Genomic DNA, 22,274 nt, shown 5'->3' with positions numbered 1-22,274 from the left:
GTTGGGAAGGGAGTTCATTTTTAATGCGGTTCATCTTCAAGCCCTCGTGGTTTACTGGTTTATGTGGAGAGTGGAACTTGGTGACTGGCTTCCTCCTCATTTTTTTTTTTTACTGCACAAGTGGGAAATGTTGCCGTAGTAAACCGCGTAGTTTGTGGAGGCCTTCCGAGGCCTTATTGGACGCAGCGTGAAAGTATTTTATTACGCCGGCTGTTACGTCTAGATGAGGTCTTGCAGACAGTTCAAATATTCGACTCCGTTACTTTTACGGTTGTGATGACACATGCGCCACCGGTAAAGTTACGAAGTTGGGAAACGACTTCACGAAATGTTACTATCTTTTCACAATTTTGCTTCCCCTTTTTTATCTCTCTCTCTCTCTGTCGTGGTCAAATGACGTAACCTCCTCCAGTAACAAAGTGGTGGCCCAAGCAGTGCAACATAGAAGCACGTGCACAACACTTATGCGCCTGACAATGCCTATTTGCATACTTCAGTTGACTGACTGACTGACTGACTGAAGAAAGAAATATACGGCGAAAATTCCGCATTTAAAGAACACAGTTGATGAATAGTTGACGAACAATTCCCGCTGCAATTGCCTTTTCGTCAGCTCCTGTTCTTTAATTGACGTTAGCTTCAGCTGGACTTATGTAGTTACGACGTCGTCTCCCACATCATTGGTCACCCTTCGACTGTTGAAAACTTTTCGCCTTGTTAATGTCTGAATATATATGGGGCAGCAGTAGCAACAAATAACTGAAGTGACGATGAATACGGAATTGCATACACACGTAACTACAGGTTGTGTGCAGAAAAACATGACCCGCATTTTTACATGTAACTCGTTGTCTACTTAGCCGAGGAACTTCCGGTGGCGCACGACGGCGTATTTATGCGTGCGAAAGCTACAAAAAAATCCTGGAAGCCATACTCAGTGTAAAAAAATAAACAGAGCGCGAAAACATGGGCTTCCATGCATTAGAATACGGCGGTCATGACAGTGCATGGTAGTGCATTTCGGTCTCATGAGAGTTATGTGCAGGCACCGCTAGGGGTACTGCCGATGAGCATCCATGTGGGACATCGTTTCGATTTATGCACCGATAGTTCCCCTAGCGGTACTTGAACACAACTCTCCTACGTGCACCATGTTGCCCTTTCACATACACCCGGTTGTCCACCATGTTGCCCTATTCTGATGCACGGAAGCCGACGTTTTCGTTGTTCCGTTTATTTTTTAAGCTGGGTATGGCTTCCACAATTTTTCTACAGATTTCGCACGCACAAATGCGCCATCGTGCGCCACCGGAAGTTCGTTAGTTAGGCAGGCAACAAGCTATGTGCCTAAATGCGGGTCACGTTTTTCTGCACACACCCTGTACAAAGAGACACGAAGAAAGAAGTTCAAGAAGTCGCGGAGTAGCACATGAAGATGAACAAATGGGAGAATCTGGCGGCATATGATACAAGAAGATTGTGAGGAAATGTTTAAGGCATATAGGGATCGAGCTAGGCTTGAGACGAACTCACAAGAGAGAGAGGCAGACAGGACGAGCGCAGCACTTTCAACAAACGTTATTTGAGTTAATACTATAAACGTTCAGGGCAACGCTGCAGAGACATCTTCTATAGGTTACAACCAGCCTTGGGAACAGTTCCTGTAAAACGTGACTCAGTCACAGTTACAACACGAAAAATGTAAGTAACTTAGCTAGTTAATTCTTGCTCAGAGTAACTGCATCTAAGTGTGACTTCGTTACTTCACAGTTACTTTCCCAATTGTGAAACACTCAAGTCCGAAAGCTTTTCTTCCAAATTATGCGCTATGTGGAGCTGTACGGTAGATGTTGCACCTGAGAGCACTGAGCACCTGAGAGCACCTGAGCTCTTATAAACAATTTGTGTGAGTAGTACCCTTGTCACACAGACTAATTTAGTGTCACTTTCAGCGAGTGACACTCGCACTTAGTGTGACCTGTGTGGTGTCACACGGAATGTTTTAGTGACACTTTGCGGAAACTGCACTAACGATATAGAGACTTCCCCAAACTCACTTCACTTCTCTGCGGCGGACCGAGTGCGTAGCCTCGACAGCAGGCTTTGACGTACGAGTTAAGTTATTGAAGAAAAGCGAGAGGCCAGAGAGAATTTTTTTTAAACAAGTATTTTCTATAGCGCGTTTATTTTTCTTTAAGTACAGAGTAACATTCTGTCCAACGAACACATAATTACTTTCGTTAACAGTGTGTGAAAGGCTACGTAGTGTGGCGATCTCTCCGTGGTGTGGCGATTTGTTGTTGTCATACGGTAGTATATCAGACACGGAGCAACGTTGATACGCTGAACGAATTTGTGTCATGTCGGAATCTGGAGGCGCTGAACGATGTTTCTAGTCAAAGAGAAATATTCTTTAGACGGGATTGTGACGCCTAAAAATTTAGCGTCTACTGCTGCACCGTAACCTTACCGACGCTTGGACAGCCCTGCGCGGGTCTAAATACTCGGCGACTTTGTTCACGGGCGGGGTCGTCGAGCAGGATCGACCGCTTTTATATACCCTCAAGTCTCCGCTCTTGTCTTGTGGACTGTGTTGCTGTCCCCACCAACCAGCTCGGTGTTCATGTGAGCGACCACAGCGCGGTCCTGCTATCCTTGGACATGGCGCACTTTGAAGCTGCCCAGGGCACGCGCTGGAGACTGGACACTTCGCTTCTCTACGATGACGCTATTGTGGCTGAGGCCCGATCCAGAATAGCTGACTACCTCTCTCGTCATTCTCCTTCCCCGGAGTCGTGGGAAGCTTTCAAGATATGGACACGGCGCCTGTTTCAGTCGCTGGGCCAACAGCGGGCCAGGAGGCGGAACGCTCTTCTGAGACGGCTTGCTATAAAGATACGTGCAGTGCGCAGGGGGCGCACGTTAACCCCTTTGATGGAGGAATACCTTCAGAGTCTCCAGGAGCGATATAGGCTCCTCCTTCGGTCGTCAGCTGGGGCTGCTCGTATGCGTCACACCCAGTCTGAGGCGCTTGCTGGTCCCGGTGTCGTGCGCTACCTTCACTGTGCTCGCCGTTCGCACAGCAGCCAGCTGCCACCTAACAGCTTTCGTGACGCCGACGGCACTATTACTGAGGACCCACAAGAGGTAGTAGGCGGCTTTGAAGCTTTCTTCCGCTCTCTCTACACCAGCACACAAGTTGCGAGTACCGAGGACAGTGATTTTCTTGACGCGTTGCCGTCCCTTTCACCTGCAGATCAACGTTCTGTTGAGGCTCCGCTGACTATTGAAGAACTGGACTACGCTGTATCCAGGGCAGCTTCTGGTACTAGCCCGGGCCCTGGTGGCCTGCCTGCTGAATTTTACGCAGCTTTCTGGCCTACCATCCGCCTTTTCGTCTTTGAGCTTATGCGACTTTGCCTGGGTGGGGTGGCATTCCCTGAGTCCTTTGGCTTCGGGCACATTATTGTGCTCCCCAAGAACAGCGGTGACCTCGCGTACCCAGAAAACTGGCGTCCTGTTACGCTTTTGAGTTGTGATTATAAACTTTTGTCATATATATTGGCCCAGCGCATCCAGAGTGTCCTGCCGGCAATAATACATCCCTCCCAAACGTGCAGCGTTCCGGGCCGGAGCATGTACGACACGCTCTCTGGATTACGCGATGCCCTGCATTACGCTGCCGCCACCGGAGTTGACGGTTGCCTCTTGTCTCTCGATCAAGCAAAGGCCTTCGATCGTGTGGAACACTCATACCTGCTTGCTGTACTACGAGCGTATCAGTTCCCTCAGTGGATTCGAGACATCATCGCTCGGCTGTATAGCAACCACCGTAGCTGCCTGTACATGCTGCGTCACTTTTCTGGGGAGTTCCGGGTCTCCAGGGGAGTCCGGCAAGGATGTCCGCTGTCACCTGCTCTGTTTGTATTGTCCATCGACCCTTTTCTGTGGAGCATTGATACGGCCACCAATATACGCGGATTGCCCCTTCCTTCGTCTGGATCTTGGAAAGTCGCAGCTTATGCAGATGACGTCACCCTTCTTCTGCGAGACCCGTCTTCGGTGTCTGAGGTGCGTCGCGTCTACGACATCTACGCTGCTTACTCAGGTGGAGCTCTAAACCTCCGGAAGACCCATCTGCTGCCGCTGGGTCACCGTATGTCCACCGCGTGTCTACCCTTCTCGTGCACTACTTCCTTAAAAATTCTCGGTGTCTTCTTTGACAGCACCGGGCCCACGCCTGCTAACTGGTCGAGCGCTTTGCAAGAACTTTGCGCGAACTGCGAGGCTGCCAGCGCATTCAACTTGACGTACCTCGAGCGCGCATATCTCGTGCGGAGCGCCTTCTGTGGACGCGTGTGGCATCTGAGTCATGTGCTGATCGCACCGCGCTCAGTTGTCTCGCGGATCCACACTACCACCTTAGCCTTCATTTGGCAGAAGAGGCGCAATAGGCCTGTGGCCCGCATTTTCCTTAGTCTTCCAGTGTTTCGAGGGGGCCTAGCCCTTCCGGACTCACCGGACTTCCGGACCTCATGAATCGTGGAATCGTGGAATCGTGCACTCAAGACCGTTCTGCGAATCATCTGTGGAGAGCCATCGCCCACGCAAGTTCTTCTAATGTACTGGATGGGGCCTCTGGTGCGCACTCTTTCACCGGAGTCGTTTGCACCGTCGCGCCTGTCAGCGCGATCACCACGGCGGTTCCATGCTGTCATTCACGCTTACCATCGCGTGCTAGCTCGCATCACTCCCCCTGTGAACCCGAACTCCACCAGCCCCGTTCATATGTCGCAGGCAGTTTTGTGGGACGAGGCGTGCAGCAGCACAATCTGGGCCCACCGTCGTCGGCAAGTGGACACCATCGCGTGGAGCAGGGTTGTGTGCTCGTGGCTCCCTCCTTCCTTGTTCGACACACTGTGGAGTTTTGCGTGGAGCATACAGCCGACGCGTGATCGCCTCCACGTGTGGAACATCACTCCGACGAATATCTGCCCATACTGCGCCAGTGTAGAGACCAACTGTCATGTGCTCTTCGAATGCCGCATATTCTGGCAGCTAGTCAGGCGGCATACAAACATTATGTGCCCAATACCCCTTGACCGGAGATGTGCCAGCCAGCGGTACAGTGTGCTTGTGACGGCTTGTGGGGCCCAGGTTTTGTGGGGTGCCAGATGTAAGGCTGTGGCGCAGCGTAGGCGCGACGTCCCGATCTTCCTGCTTGTGAGACCTTTGCGGGTTCGCGTCGTCAGTGTCCTCCAGAGGGAACTGTTTGCGCTAGGGGAGGATGGTTTTGTGCGCTGTTGGGGCCATCACCCTTCGGTTCGCGCTGTCGGCGGTCTCGTCACCATCGCCGGCGTCCCGTCATAAGAGAATTCATATTTTGTACATATTTTTTTCACCATCCATATTTTTTCCCATCCATGATCATTTATCATTCATTGCCTCTCATTTGTTAATATCCGCAATTTGCATCGCCCTGTATCGTTGATCTTGTGTTGTGTATGTTATGTGTGTGTTGTGCTTGTTGTATAGTACCATGTGAAATCCGTCTAGTAAATCTCTCCCACACAAAAATTTAGCCGCCGTTCATTCTCATCTATCATCATTGGCATCATAGTCTAGTGACACTTAGCGTGCTGCAAGAATGTAGTGAAAGCGACATACGCTTGGGAAGAGTTCACTTCACAAAAAGGACATTAAATTAGACTGTGTGACAGGGGTAGACCCGTGCGAATGGTGGTTTGAAAACCGAAGCGAATACGAAGCGATTAGTTATAGGACCGAAGCGAATACTGTAACGGATGTCAGTTTGGCGATAAGCTATCGTCTGTCATGCTCACGGCCCCCGGCGGTGTTGTACTTAAACGGCTATCGCCGAATAAATGGGATCAGTCTTGTTCTGCTCGCCTGAGCGTCAGTGCCTTCCACAAATACAACAACAACAACAATAAATGATGGAGAAGTGACGATGACATGGAATGTTTCCCCGTGGTAGCCACAGGACCCTACCCCACTTCACGGAAGTTGTGAGAGGATGAATTAACGGAATACGAAGCGAATAGCCGATTTAAATATTCGAATACGAAGCGCATAACTGTAGAGCCGAAGCGAATACGAACGGAAGAGCTCCAAAAAGGAACGGTTTGCACACACAGGCGGTGTGGACATAGTGCGCAAACATACAGGAAACGTTAGCAGAGAACAGATGTATTTTAATTTGCAGCGGTATACAAGCGCCAAATCTCTGTCCGTATGCATTCAGAAGGTGGTGCATTCGAGGACGAAACAGAGCGCAGCGCCACCTCGTTTTGAGTTAAGGAAAGTGATGGGACGAGTCTACTAGTGCACTTCAACAGCGTCTCTGTCGGTTTCGCTGTAGATCAACTTTTTGTTCTTACGCTGCCTTTTTCCGGCAGCTATTCGAATATATTCGGTACGGAGGAGACATTCGATTCGATACGCAATGAACCATTTGCATGAGAACGCACAGCGCATGCGCGGCTCTCATTCTGGCTGAAAACAGCCGGAACCATTACTACTACGCTAATACACTAACGCTACTATATACCATTTTCCCGTTCCTGGAATCCTTCCGTGAATGAGTGAGGCTACGCTTCCCGGGTTTCGGCACCAAAAATCTAGGGAAGGGACCCAGGAACGATAACGAACAGCTTTAATGTAGAATGGCTGCCCACTACACTCAACAATTGCAAGAATTAATCTCCTTCCTCTTCTTCAAAACAGTGCTGCACAGCTTATTGGTCTGGCATGGAATGGCTAGAGTCACTAAATAAGCTACGCTTCAGAGTATCGACACTGAGCCGCCATGTTGTTTCGGATGACCTCCAGCGCCATCCATTTAGCGCTCTTCGAAGTGTTGTGTTCCTCAACTGCTGAACTTCATCTTCATCTATTTCTACTGCCAAAATAGAGGTGGGGCTGGAGGTCATCCGAAACAACATGGCGGCTGTTTTTGCCTCAGTGTCGTTACTCTGAAGCGTAGCTTATTTAGTGACTCTAGGAATGGCATGGCAGGTTCATGTTGCATACATCAAACGGACACTCAAACTTCGCGCAGAGAGCAGCAGCAGAAACTGGTCTCGAAATCTAAGATGGATACTCAAAAAGTTAACACACGCAGTACGCTGGAACGAAAGACACGAAAACTTAACGAAAACGAAACCGCAGCGCCTCCTCACGTGCATTTGTTTTCGGCCAATAGCAGACGACACGCGAGAAGGCGTCACATCTCACGCAAATGGTCCATTCAAATACCGAAATTCGTATTCGGTTCGGAATGCGAATCGAACATATGAGTATTCGCTTCGATATTACAAAAATTCGAATATTCGCATGGCACTAATAAGTTTGTCGCACTCACGGAGTAAGGAGAGCAGACTGCGCCACGGCGCCGTTGAGAAAGCGTGGGCATTAATCATACGAATCGTTCGTGGCCGCAGCGCCGCGCTCGAGTTCCTTGGTGGACTGGTTCGTTGGATCTTACGCCTACGCCTATAGGTAATAGGTGTCTGCAGACGTAACTTGGCACGCCGATTGGAAATGCCCGTGGCTCTGGCCTCGTTGACTGCCATTGATGTGGTGCGCTTATTGTGTACGGCACGGCGCTTTATGTAACATTCACAAAATTTTGGCCGTAAAGCGGTCCACAAGCGCGATCTTAAAGTCGAACGATACAAAATTTATTCTTGTACCACATAGTAAACATTCACGCGCGTATCTCAATAAGCGCGGGTGTATATCGTTCGAAATTTGGATGCAGGTGATATTTTACAGGGTCAGCTGAAGACGGGCGTCTCGTGATCCCCGCCTAGCGCTCAGAAATTACTAGCTCGGTGCCCGCACTGGATCACGTGACCGTTGCTACCCGAACATGAGTGCCAGGAATCTAGCGGTTTTAATCGCCTGGATAACGCTAGGGGGTATCGCGGTTTCTCGTCTTCGGGCTCCGTCGTCTGCTAGCCCTCGTGAACTTCGACGTGCGGTGACGTGGTGACAACCTGGCGGTGCGGATGTGATGACACCGAATATGGTTGGGCAATCCGCTGCCCGGTTGCTTTGAGACCGAGTGGAAAAAATCGCTATCTGGAAAATCCCTGGTGCTCGGAAAGCGCCACGAGAACAGATGAGATTGCTACGTTTTGACTAAGCGAACGCAGTTGCTCGGAATCTGAAAAAAAAAAAAAAAAAATCTGCCATGATGTGACCACACGAATTCGCCGTATGTCTTTCTGTCTCGTTGCGCATAATGCGCTGAGTGACATAACGAAGGCTCGACCCAATTGGCCGATGGACATCGCTTGATGAAGAAGCATTTCAACCATAGTATTTATAAGAACCATTAAATATTGATATGCACACACGTTACGCTAAAAATCACATTACAATTGCGTAACCGTCCCTTAATTTTTTCCATCTCAGCTAATGCGCTTGGTACGTATAATAGAGGAACTGTAAAGTGAATGGCAAACCTTTAGAAACCGTATGGTTTTCTGGAAGCTTGTAACTTCGACGTTTCAGATGCGTAATAGTTCTGTATATTGAGCATTTTTTCAGCAATCGAATTTCAGAGATTGCTACGCAAAGCAAGCTAGCGGACTCCAGAGGCGCCCCAACCCTGAGGCGACTCGAGCGTCATCTATTGAGATCACAAGCAACTAGACGATACATCCGGACATCAGACGAAATACTGCGTTTCTCGCAAGTACAGTAATACACTTCGTTGGGAAGGTGCGCGGTTTTGTGTGTTCCGGAACACAATAACGCAAACCACACATTCGTTAATCACTTGGCTGCGAGGTTTTGCAAACAGCAGCGATACAGCGAGCAGACGACACATAGACGCGGAAAGAGAGAAAGGCGAACCGATGGAGCAGATCACCTCGCAGGCATGGAACTCGGACGTTACAACCGTCCGACGTTACAACCGGACGTTACGACTTCTCAAGAGTTGCTGTTGTCCTTTAAAAAAAGTCTAATGGTAATTAGTAACCTGTCTCAAATGCGTTACGTTGTACTTCAATATCACGTGATGTCTGTCCGTCAATCCGGGGCCGACTCCAATTTTGTTCTTTATGAACGTTGGGGGTCGCCACCTTTCAGTTTCTCAACGCGTTCAAAGTTAATTAGTGCGATAAGTATGAATAACTGAGAGGTAGTGACTTGTGTGTATGATCACACAGCCAAGTTCCACGTGATGGTACCTTGAAACATTTTGGTTATATTTCACTTTACAGTCCCTTTAAAAATATTCTGAATAGTGTAAACTTGATGCTTATGTGTCAGGGAAAATTCGTTTATTTTTATTTTTATCCAAACATTGTTTTAGTTCAGAAAATAAATGCTTACTTCTTGCACTGCTCGACGTGCATGTAATTGATTGAAAAGTCTAAGAAAGTGCCTCCCAGAGCCACCACTTGCGAAGTGAGGGATGACTAGACTACTTACGGAGTGTTATGCCATCATTGTCTCAGTAGCGCTGTAGGAGCACACTGACGAAGATAGAGGAGAGACGAGGACATTCTGACGCGGACTATTCTCGTCTTTCACCTTTCTTCGTCTGTATTTTCCTACTGCGCTACTCAATGAATGATTACCTTCTACCAACTAGCCTAATCACGCGATCTTCCACGCGTCTGAATGTTATTAATCATGACAGGGAAAGAAGGCTGAATAAAATATAAAAAACTTATTTCTGGATGCTTCCAGTGCATGTTTGCTGTGCAGTGCGTCTGAATGTGGCCTTCACTCCGCCCTATCGATACCAGCTAGGCTGGTATCGATACCACCATCACCAGCTAGGCTGTGAGGCTAGCCCTATGTGCAACGAGTGTGGCGTACTTGCCAACGTTGATCACATACTCCTCCGCTGCCGGACCTATGTCAACGAAAGGCGTTCACTGCAGTCACAGCTTGCCACCCTTGGCTGCCGCCCCTTCAACTTGTCGACCATCCTCGGCCCTTGGGACACCGCGGCCGACTCCAGGGCGGCCTTACGTCACGTGGTTGACTTCTTTGAGGCGACAGGCCTAAAGGACTCACTATGACCCCAGCAGCGCCCTCGGACACTCCCACCGCCACGATCACGTCCAGCATCGTCATCGCCACTTCGATCATTCCCGTCATCTCTCATCGTCATCACTCATCATTGTCACCACTCATATTAGACCCCTAGCTATGGGGTAGCGTTCCACTCCTAGAGTGGAAAACCTCCCCACTTCATCATCACAATATATATGTTAGCCGGCCCTCGTGATGAGGGCTACAATCCCCGTTTTTTTTTTCTTTCAATCATCATCATCATCAATATATATGTTGTTATTGTTGCTTAACTAACTCCCCATTTGAGCGTTTCAGCGTAAAGTATGCAAGCGTAAAACATAGCATCGCCCGAACGGGATCTTCGGAGAGGTAGTCCCCGAGGGAACGCGAGCGCCACGGCGCGGTCGCAAACGATTCCTTCGTGGGATTCGGGTCGTCATTTGCGAGCCGAGTTCGGTCTCCTTCCTCGTCCTCCGTGGTCCCAAAATATTGCAAAAACATCCTCTCCCACGCTGAACAACTACTATTAGGTAGTATGCCCAGACTTGTCAAGCTGTCGAAAAACCAACAAGGCAACTCCCTTCCTACATTCTACCGGTTCGCTGGATTTCTACCCATCTACAACAAGCAAACAAGTTTTTTGGTGCAATCCGAATCAGCCTCAGAACCGTTGTTTTCTATCAAGTGGGTAAGAATACCTATTCTATCGTCTATACAGCTACCTATCTGCACTTGCCCATTCTTGCTATCACAGGAAAGTTACTTACAGCCCTGAAGATAAAATAAATAAGTACTGTACTTAGACTGCCTCTCTTCCATGTCAACGTGCTTGGTAGCGCTAAAATACACGGACGACACAAGACGGACACATACACAGACGTGTTACGTACGTGTAGGTACTAATAAAACGCAAAAATGGAAAGTCTTAACTCTCTTCTATCTTTCGAATTCTTCAGTTACCGAAGACATATAAGGCCTTTCGAATCAAAGTAGTCGCGACACGCCGTTGTTTCCGATTAGTGGTGATAAGTACACTCCTTTCCAAATATCAACAGGGAAAGTAGCAGCCGGGGTGCATTTTATTTGTTTATTTATTACAGAAAACCCAACATCTCCACAATTGTGGCATGTCGTAGGAGAGAAAGGACACTGTTCAATCTATTTATAAAAAAAAAAGCGACATGCACCAGTACAGGATACCACCTGAATATCACAAGCTGGAGTGAAGGGAGGACACCCTATTTATAAATACGTTACTAGTCGTTGACAGAACAAGGTCCCGAGAAAGGTGGTTCCATTCTGGGACAGTTCGGACACACACACTAAAAAAAAAAAAATGAATTTTTGAAGACTCCGAAGCGCAAATAGAATGGTTCAATCTTGCATTCGTGAGCAAGGCTATCGGAAATGAAAACAGGAGCCAAAACCTATTCATTTCTAGGGATTCCATTTAACTCATAGAAAATATCGTAAAATACTTTCAAACCAGTCGGCGATCGACGACTTTCCGACGGAACGCGTCCCAGAATCGATTGTAATGAGATAGAACGAACGTATGGTGCATAGTTGTTCATAACGAATCTTGCAGCTCGACTTTGAACTTTTTCCAATCTATACTGTAAACCAATCTCCGCGGGATCCCGGACAACGTTTGCGTATTCAAATTAGACGAACATAACACAGACAGACGACCTCCTTAATGTCTCTCGGGGCAAACTTGAAATTTCTTCGCAAAACAACTAGTACCGATGGGTCGAATCCAGAATGTTTCGAATCCGAATCCGATTCCACGAATCTTACGAATCCTTTCTTAAAAAGGGGTTTAAAACGCCAGGGGAAAAACACTTCCACTAAAACGTGTTTTGGCAATACTTGATATCTTTGTTTAATGGAAAACAAATTATAAAATAGATGGGTAGAGATCCAGCGAACCGGTAGAGATGTAGGAAGGGAGTTGCCTCAGGATAGAAGCCGCCAATATTTCGAACAGAGACTGTTCTTCTTCTGGGCGCCCAGAAGAAGAACAGTCTCTGTTCGAAATATCGGCGACTTCTCTCCTGAGGCAACTCCCTTCCCAAATTATAAAATAGTTCACTTTCAGGAGAAAACATACTTATATCCTTCTTTTTAAATGTAATTTATTTAACACCTTGTTCATCGGCTACAGGAAATACACAAACTTCTCGAGCCTGAATTATTTCCATAACACTAAATTCAAAGGTAGGAGTGCAAGGGTGCAGGCGAGCTGGTACATTGTAAGACGACGATAACCTGAGACACGTGTTGTCTTTCTCTGTTCCGTGTCTCAGGTTTTTATCGTCGTTTTACTAAATTCAAGTTTATTAAGGTTGTTATGGTGTTAAATATTATATACAACGTTATATATTATACTATACTATTATTATTATTTATTTATTATTTATTTATATTATTATTATTATTATATTATATTATATTCCATCATAATTTAATAAACATGAGGAGGAGCCAGAGGGAAAAGATCCCGGTTGAAGGCTCCTCCCAAGAATGATATCAAAGAATAATAAATGCATTTCACAGAGACATGTTAATAACAGCGAATATTATTCAAATGAATCCTAATAACAATAAAAGGTCACAGACGTGACACACGATTATGGTTAAACAACATGACATTATACATAAAGCATCACATTACAAACAACATCCTTATTATAGAAATAGTAATAAAAGTCATTGACGTAACACACAATCATTATGAAACAAAACAGAAAGGTGGCTATGTGTTTTGTGTGAGATGCATTTTATAATGGAGTATTAAAACTGATAACCACGTCATTACTAGAAATTTACACACATTCATCTGCGGTAAGTAAGTGACGTCTACGTGATTTTCTGAACAGAGATAGCTTGTTCATGAGTTCTATATCTGAAGGTAACTTGTTCCATGCAGGTACGCCATAAGATGTGAATGAAAATTTGCCGTAGTTCGTTCTACATTTTGGTGTATTTAATATACCAGTCATCCCAGCTCCGGTACGGTTACAGAGAGTAGGGCTAGTGAAATCAATGAATGGCATAGTGTAAGGTTGCTCTTAGTGGCACGGTAGGTTATATTTAGAGCATTGAAATTTATGATTTCGTTAATACTGAGTATGTGAAGGTGTTTGAGAGAAACGTGAAAGTCCAAAGGCAATTTGAAGATGATTTTGATGGCCCAGTTCTGAATGGTTACGACAGAACGTAAATGTGATTTATATGTAATGCCCCAAACAGGAGCACAGTATGTTATATGAGAATGAACAAAGGCATGGTACAAGTTAAGTAGTATGTGTGTTACATAAACAAAAGTTAAGAAGCGATAAAAACCGGGCTGTTTGGTGGCATTTTAAAAGCGATAAAACCCCAGTGCAGGGGACACGAAAGGACGACACACACACGATGCCCCAAGCAGCACAATGTACTGAAAGCCGAGTGCAATGGGGGTGGACGGTATGTGTCTTATCAATGTTCTTTAGTTTCACCAGTCTGTTCAGGGCCTTCAACATACCCGTCCACCCCTATTGCACTTGACTTTCAGTACATTGTGCTGCTTGGGGCACTGCTTCGTGGCGACAAATAGTGTCGGCTTCTTGTCAGAACACTAATTCCATATACCATTTTTTTGCACTGACATGTTTAATGTGAGAGACAAACCTTCGGTACCGATCAAGTATCACTCCAAGAACTCTAACTTAATCCTGAAATGCTATAGGTTTGCCTTCGAGAGATAAGTCTCTCGGTGGGCTAACCTCTCGACTGAGTGAGAGCATGATATATCATAGAGAATGTCTTGCCTGCATGTATGCTTAGTTTATTGTTTGTGCACGAGTTAATTAATTTGTTAATATCGAGCTGTAGTTTGAGTGACAACTCATTCATAGTTTTGTCAGTTAAAAGCAATGTGGTGTCGTCTGCATAACGAATTACCCTAGAATGTACATTTGATTAGGGAAGATCATTGATGTACAATAAAAAGAAAAGTGGACCTAATATTGAACCCTGGTGAACCCCGACGTTTGTAATTACAGGAGGTGAAAAAATATATTGATATTTAACGATGTGTATCCGGTTACATCAATAAATTTCGATAATCCTAAGTGCAAGACCAGTTATTCCGTAGCTATATAACTTATCCAAAATTATCCTGTGATTTATGCAGTCAAAGGCCTTCGAGAAGTTAACAAATAAGGAAAGAGATATTCCACTCGTACCTAGTGATTGTTTTATTCGTTCCGTGAAAGTCAGTAAAGCTGTCTCCGTCTACGATCCGCTGCGAAAACCAAATTGGGTTTCACATAGTATGTGAAATCTGTCTATATACTTGATTAGTCTATTATATAACAATTTTTCTAAGATTTTGCTCAGGCCGGGAGAATAGAAATCGGTCTGCAATTGCTTATCTCTGGAAGACTACCTTTCTTGCGGATTGGTACAATAATGTTCTTAAGAGCTGTTGGAAAGTTTCCTTCTTTAAATGACAAGTTAACGATATGTGATACAGGGCAGAGATATAATTTTTAACGAGTTTTAATCTGGAGGCACATACGTTATCATAACCAGGTGAGGTGTTGCACAAGGAAAATATGATGGCTAATACTTCGGAACGTGATGGGGTCGTAAAAAGAAAGAATGGGATTGTCGAGGCAATCTAGTAGAAGTTAGCACATCAGGTGAGCGATTGGTAACAGACGAAAGTAGTAACTAAAGCCGACAGCAGTATCGAGAGGGTTGTTGTTACAAAAAACGTTATATAAAAAATCTTATCAGTTTGTTTTGGCTTGTTGTGACGACTTAAGAATTCGTTGACCACTTTCCACGTGTCTTTGATATTATGTGCTTGATGTGATCTGGGAATGATAATAATCCCGTTTTGAGCGGTATATAATCCTGGACAAACACCTCGAGTATGAAATACACATTTGTTCGAGAGTTCAATTAAAAAGGCTGTTTTATTAGTTGTTTTCCCCCAGGTTGCGTTTTCTTTTTCATACTCCTTAAGATACCGGATGTAACCCATGGGGTCCCAGGCCCGAGGTATTTGTTCCTGGACGAAGATACCGAACTACTAGCATCTAAGGCGTAAGTTACACTCTAAATCGCGCACCCGATATGTACCGCATGAAAGAGGACCCGCACCTGGGTCGAGCGGTACACATGAGGTACAGTCCTCAACCAGCAGGTACAATTCTCGACCAGTGTTGCGAAATTCAAGCGGCACAAGGGGTCTGACACACATCCGTACCGGCTAGGTACCTTCTAAGCGCGGTGTAACAGCTGCACCTCATGTGTACCGCATGTTTCGGGCACCATGAGTACGAATGTCCTCTTACGATCTCCATGCGCTGCAAAAATATTTCGCGTGAATCCGAATACCAGTCAATAAATTCGCTTTAGTGCCGTGATGACTCTGCACTGCCATTGTATCGAAAATGTGCAATGACTGGAATCCGCGACCGTGAGGGATCGCACGTTTGGCAAGAGTACGTTTCTTCTAACCGTTTGCAAATCAGTTTGTCTTGAAACGTCGGTGAAGAGCAAAGACGATCCTGCTCGCGGTCTTTGAAGAAACTCGCCCATCACTTTCAAGATTGGAGTCGTTTGAGGTGCGCATTATATCTATGAAGTAACTATTCGTCCGCACGACGCATTTTCATTCATCTTCGCTCTGACGGCCAGTTGTCATGACCACCGGCAGGCTGGAGACAACGACTGAGGGATGGAGACAACGAACTCTGCGCTTCGTGCACGAACGTTGATGCGTGAATAAGAGAAGCCTGGATTACACTTTATACCTGAATTACACAAGCAAGTAAGCATGCTTCTCAGACAAGCTTTGTCGGTTGTATTTTGATTGATTTTTTTACATTGTTTTTTGCCCTAGGATACGTGCAGGCGATATCGTAAATGGGTGAGTTAATCTTCTGTGGTTGGTGTTACGTCCTGCAGAAGAAACGGAAGTTGGGGAAGAACAGGAATCTAAAGGTGTGGAAATATGAAGAAGCGTGACCACCAAGCAGCAGCACCGGAGAAGGAGAGATGCAGCGCTCAGCGTTCATCCATACATTGTGCCCCGTACGTGTGTTCAACGTTTGTGCATCATGACAATGCACGCTCGCGATGGGCAGAGCACTCTTGAAATGCGTGTAATTTTCGAATAAATGTATTTGTTTGTGATATTTACCGTGCAGGGTGGCTCCCTGGGGCTGCTGGGGCGTAGAGGAGGCTAACCACACCAACGAGTAGGCCTAAATGGCTGCGCGCTATGCGTTTCATGTACCGCATGTGAAGGCGTATGCACCTCTTAAATTTCCCTTTCCTTTTTCCCTTTCTTTTTCTTGATAAACATATCCCCCTCACCTAAATTTTAGAGAGATTTTTAAAGAAATTCACCTCTTGGCGATGCGGTACTTAACCGTTACAAATGCGTTACCTGGTTTAGGGTGCACGTTTTGTAAAAACAGTTCGTAGGCTTCATCGGCAGATGGACATCAGCTGGTGTGTTCAACATGGTCTATAAAACGTACGGCATTAAAGCTTTCAATTGTCGCTAAGAAATCTATCAATTATCGCGTGAATGAATGCAGCAACGTGCAACAACAATGAATTATCGCTTGTTTTAAGCACTTACGATATTGCATGTCAAAGAAAGCAGATACAGGGTAATGATCAGTAATATCGATTTCGAGCACCTCAAATTTCGGTAAATTACGGTTTTTCATTCAGATGGGTGTCAAGTAGCGTGGATGCAGTAGGCGTGACACGTGTTGGAAAGCTAGTTGTGCAGCTGTAGCCGTAACAAGTGACGCAATTCCTGAACATCGAGGATGAATGACAACGGCCATCAAGAAGATCAATGTTAAAGTCTCAGATAAGAACCACACTCTTGTTTTCACCAAACAGACTTACCAACACATGTTCGAGAGCAGATATGAAGTTTTACACCGATACAGATGGAGGCCTGCACATGACACCGATAACAATATTTTTGTATGGGTCAGAGAAAGAACTCTTATCTATCAAACTACAAGCTTTCTCAGATAATATTATCGAAGCTTAAATTGTTGCGGAGAGAGTAACGAAGCTGAGAAGCAATGAACTGTAGTACAATGTAGTGAAAGTCGAGTGCAATGGGGTTGGCCGGTATGTGTCTTATCGATGTTCTTTAGTTTCGCGAGTCTGTTCAAGGCCTTCCACCTACCCGTCCACCCCTACTGCACTCGACTTTCAGTACATTGTTCTGCTTGGGTGGTTGTTGTTATTGCGACAAATACATTCACATTCCTTATGAAAGATGGCAACATCAATTTGACAATTTCTCACATTCACATTCATATCCTTGTAGTTGGTTCACTGCTCCGAAGCCACGTCTCACTCAATGCGATTGCAGAATACTTATTATCACTTGTACATAAGAACGAAGTAACGTCATCAAAATGCTTTCTGAGGCTCCTAGCATTGAAATGTATTATCGATAAATCCATTTACTTCTACTTTTTTTTTTTTTTTTTTACTGACACATTGCTTGTACACTGATGAAATGTGGGACTACGAGGCCGCAGCCTGTTATGTAGTCCCGTTTGGGCAAACAATATGGAAACTGCGTTACATGTCTTGTGGGTCAGCCTATATCAGCACAAGTGTAATAAAGTGAAACCACAGGGATGTAACAGATGTACAACAAATTAACAGCATCAGCAATAGTTCTCAACTACAACGCTAACACCTAAAGTAAAATGACTAGTGACATGCATTACTAGCGACAACAATATCATACAGTAAAACACCCACGTAAGCTCACTGTTCTACGTATCACTGTTTTACCCACGTAAAACATTGACAAAAATAGCGGTGTATCAATGCCCGGTTAAGTGTGCTCGTAGTCGCTGTCTAAATAAGAAAAAGTTATTTGATTGCCGAAGCTCTTTTGGTAATTCATTCCATGCTTTTGGACCGCAATAACTAAATCTATATATACCAAAATTTGTTCTTGGGAAGGGCATTCTAAGGTGCATGTATGTTCTGCGCGATGAATAAGTTGTGTTGTAATATGTAAGAGAAACAGAACTAAGTACACTAGTGGAGTACACCAATCTGTGTACTAGTAAAATTAATTTATATTTGATAATTGTAAAGACATCCATAATCGAAAATAGGGAGAAGGCGTGTGTGATCGAGTCCCTAGGACCCTTAGCCAGTATGATTCTCAGTGCACGCTTCTGAACTATTAGCAAAGGCTGAAGTACACTGCTATAGGTTAGTCCATATGCCACGAGAGCATAGTTTAAGTGTGAGTGGATCAAAGCATTGTAGATATTGACCAGTATGCGTGCGGGAAAAAAGGTTCTCACCTTCGACAGTGCCTGTAGGCCGCAACACATTTTCCCTCTAATGTAACTAACATGTTCTTGTCAATTAAGGTGCTCATTAAGTGTGACACCCAAAAACTTTACCGACACTGCCCGAGAGAGCCTGTGACAACCAAAATACACACTTGAATTCTCAAGATCAAGTGATCTCTGTACTGGTCGAAACACTACGTAGCTAGTTTTTGAAAAATTCGGAACTAACTTATTTAAAAACAGCCAGATTGACAGTCTGTTAAGAGCTTGGTTAGCTTCGTGGTGAAGTGTTTCTAGGGTTACGGCATCCACAAACACGCTGGTGTCGTCCGCGTAAAGGGTACGCTCTGCTGACAAGAACTCTGGCAGATCGTTGATAAAAACTAAAAAAAGCAGAGGGCCCAGGATTGAACCCTGAGGTACCCCAACTATGTTTTGTAGGCTAGTAGATTTATCATCGCCTATTGATACGTACTGGGTTCTGCCAGTTAAGTAGCTATTAAAGAGTTGAAGTGGCGTACCTCTTATTCCGTACAGTTCTAGTTTCAGCAGTAATATCTCATGATCTATGAGGTCAAACGCCTTCGTTAGATCTATAAATATGCCCATTATTAATCTTTTTCTATCTATGGCTGTTCTAACTTACTCAACAGTGTTGTGTAGCGCCAAATCTGTAGATTTATCTGCGCGAAACCCGAACTGACATTCCGACAAGAAGCTATGCTTGTCAAGATACTTTAACAGCCTATACGATGGAGAAGCGTTTCGATCACCTTACTGAGTGAACTCAGCTCAGCTATGGGCCTATAATTGGAAATCTGGAGCCTAACCCCCTTTTTGTGTACTGGTATGATTTTAGCGACCTTTAGTTCCGCCGGAAACACGCCTTCTAAGAAAATGTCATTTATAATACGAGACAATGGCCCTGATAGACAATGTCGAAAATGTTTCAAGAACCTGGGTGAAATGTTGTCGTACCCAGTGGATTTTTTTTTACTTTCATGTTTAACATGATAGTTTCCACTCCCTCTGCACACGTTGGTTCCACGAAAAATGTTGGTGAGCGCCCTTTCTGGTAGCATAACTAAATCATTTCTCGCTGGAGGTATATACTCGAATTGGTCTGTGACGCTACAAAAGTATTGGTTAAAGAGGTTACACATATCGGACGCATTTGTTATAATGTTGCCGTCATCATTTCGCACAGCAGACACTTCTACATTGTCGTTTGACTGGTTAAGTGCACCTTTTATCAGATCCCACACTTTTTTTTTTGGTTCCTCTCGCATTCACTCAAGGACCGCGAATAGTAATGCACCTTAGCCTCCCTCAGTATTTTGGAAAGAACATTGTTGTGCTTTTTATACCTCAAGTACAGTGCATGGTTTCCTGGATTAGACAGATGTTTTTTTTTTATAGAGATTGTATTTATGTTTGATTGACCTCAGGAGGCCACTCGTGATCCACGGTTTCCTTGCCCTATTTCGCTTAGTACGCGTAACATAGAGAGTCGACTCTGTGATAATAGTTTGCAAAACATTGTGGAAACATCTAAACTTGTCTTCAGCGTTCAAGCTGTCTGGGAACTCCCACAGCTGTGTAGACAATTGTGCTTCAGCAATGGTGTAATCAACGAACGGGTGCCTTACTCTATGTATTTCCCTTATGCTTAGAGCTGCACGAGACACATACACGAGTTCGTGATCACTGATGTCACATGCAGGAACACCATAAAGCAAATGGTCCTCCGATCCCTGATCTGAGTTGTCTCGCGACGTAAACCCCCAATTATTATTAAATGGTCCTCCCTGAGGTTGGTAAGAATATGGTCTATCAATGTGGAAGATGTTGAGCTCAATCTTGTCGGCGAAGTTATAACTTGCTGAAAACCGTAAGAACAATAAATTTCCTTATACGCTATCGAGTAAGGGTTGTTACTCAAAAGGTCAATGTTACAGTCTCCCAGAAGAACCAGATTGTACTTGTGTGATCGACAAAAGCGCAATATTCTCTCTAATTCCTCTAGAAAAGGAGGAATTAAGTTCTGGGGCGACCTGTACACTACCCCAAATAGCAAAGGGTGGGACATGAAGGATAACGCTTGTTCCCCACATTGATAGAACGCATGATTGGTGTCAGTAGGAACCTCAATAAACAGGCTTTCGCAAAGGGGTGTATTAAATGAAATGTCATGTCGACAGAGATATGGAACGTGGTTCTTAATATATAATGCTACGCCTCCGTGAGCATCATTTTTCCTATTAACAAATTCGTGGGCATAACCATCAAGCTTACAAAGTGATTCCTTGGTGCTCTCTAACCACGTTTCGGTTAACGCAACAAAGGGTGCCTTTTGTTTCAAGATTTGTGAACACAGTAACTTCATCAAGGTGTTCCGCCAAGTCAGTCAATGTTACAGAGTTCATAACAGATACAACAAACTATACGCACAGCCTATACAGAATGACAAAACCATGCAAACTAAAGGGAGTGACCAAGCCTACAGCAATGCGAGGTCACCTACATGGGTTACGCGAATTGCTTTCGCACCTTCATGTTTTCTTACAAAGATTCGACCATTTCTCACCCATACAAAAGTAAACTTTTTCTCTTTTGCAAAGGTTCTTGTCGCTCCGAGCAAGAGTTTATTGGTAGCTGTTAAGTTCTCACATATGAACACTGGCTCTTCGCTTGCACAAACACTATTTCTAAGTTTCTTGGAATTTTTTAGCCACGTGTCTCTGACATGCCGTTCCTTGAATTTGATCAATATTGTTGGTTTCGTGCTATCAGCCTTTGCTGGGAGGCGGTGGGCTGCTTCAACATCTGATAAGGTCAAGTGTGTAACGCCGATGTTCGATGCAATGTTGTTTATCTCTTTCAGGATATCTTCTCCTGGTACACATGGAAGACCTCTAATTTCTACATTCCATCGGCGACTGTATTGTTCAAGGTCGCCCAAACTAGACCTTATCGTTTTGATTTCATCTTCCTTACTTTTTAATGACGCTGTTGTTTTTTCTAACTGTTCATTTAGGTGCATTATCTGAACTTCATTGTTTATCACACGTGATGTTAGGGCTTCGTGTTTTGATGTTAAGTCGTCTACTTTCTTTTCTAGAGCATCAATTTTCTCGAGTGCCAGGCTCATTTTCGCACCATTCTGACGAACCTCAAGTAATATGGTGGACAGGGACGGTTCTACCGATAATGACTTGGATCCCCACTTATCGCATGTGTTACATGTACCACAGACCCATTCACTTCGTTCTGTATCTGTCAATGCTTTCAAGGAGGTTTTAGTCATATTTCAACATTTCCCGCCGTGATACAGACTGTGGCACCTAGAGCAACGGATACAATTCATATCCACTGTAACACTTTGCATACAAGAGAAGCACAGTTCATTCTCTGTCGTAGACATATTTAAACACTCTGGAATGATTCACTCAAGCAGTCTTGTGGGGAGTAGTAGAGGAAAAACCTTAAATTGCTAGATACACTGAGGAAAGTCAGACTCACCTAAAACAGTGCAAGAACACAAAGATGAGTTGAAACTGTCTGAAATCCCCCACAAGACTGCGAGGCCCGGTCGCTCCAACAACGCTTACACCCAAGCAGCAAAATGTACTGAAAGTCGGGTGCAATAGGGGTGGATGGGTAGGTGGAAGGCCTTGAACAGACCTGTGAAACTAAGGAACATCGATAAGACACATACCGTCCACCCCTATTGCACTCGACTTTCAGTACATTGTGCCGCTTGGGAATGTACTGTTGCAGCATGTCGTCACAGAATTCACCGATTGCAGATGCGAGTAGCTGTAGCCTGGCAATTGGTAGAGCGTTATCGTC

The 22,274-nt window shown here is 44.9% G+C and overlaps 1 protein-coding gene across 1 annotated transcript in view; it reads right to left on the bottom strand.

Annotated features, from left to right (window-relative positions):
* Window positions 1-22,026, bottom strand: part of LOC135400331 (uncharacterized) — a 344,105-nt gene extending 322,079 nt beyond the window's left edge. Inside the window, exon 1 of the mRNA XM_064632162.1 lies at window positions 21,945-22,026. The gene's annotated coding sequence lies outside the window, so the exon portion shown is untranslated. The remainder of the gene's footprint in view (window positions 1-21,944) is intronic.
* Between the last annotated feature and the right edge of the window lie 248 nt (window positions 22,027-22,274).

The sequence above is a fragment of the Ornithodoros turicata genome, chromosome 7 (assembly GCF_037126465.1).
Source record: "Ornithodoros turicata isolate Travis chromosome 7, ASM3712646v1, whole genome shotgun sequence".
In the NCBI taxonomy this organism is placed as follows: Eukaryota; Metazoa; Arthropoda; class Arachnida; order Ixodida; family Argasidae; genus Ornithodoros; species Ornithodoros turicata.
Note: the sequence above shows the minus strand (reverse complement) of the source record. Positions and strands in the feature narration are given on the sequence as shown.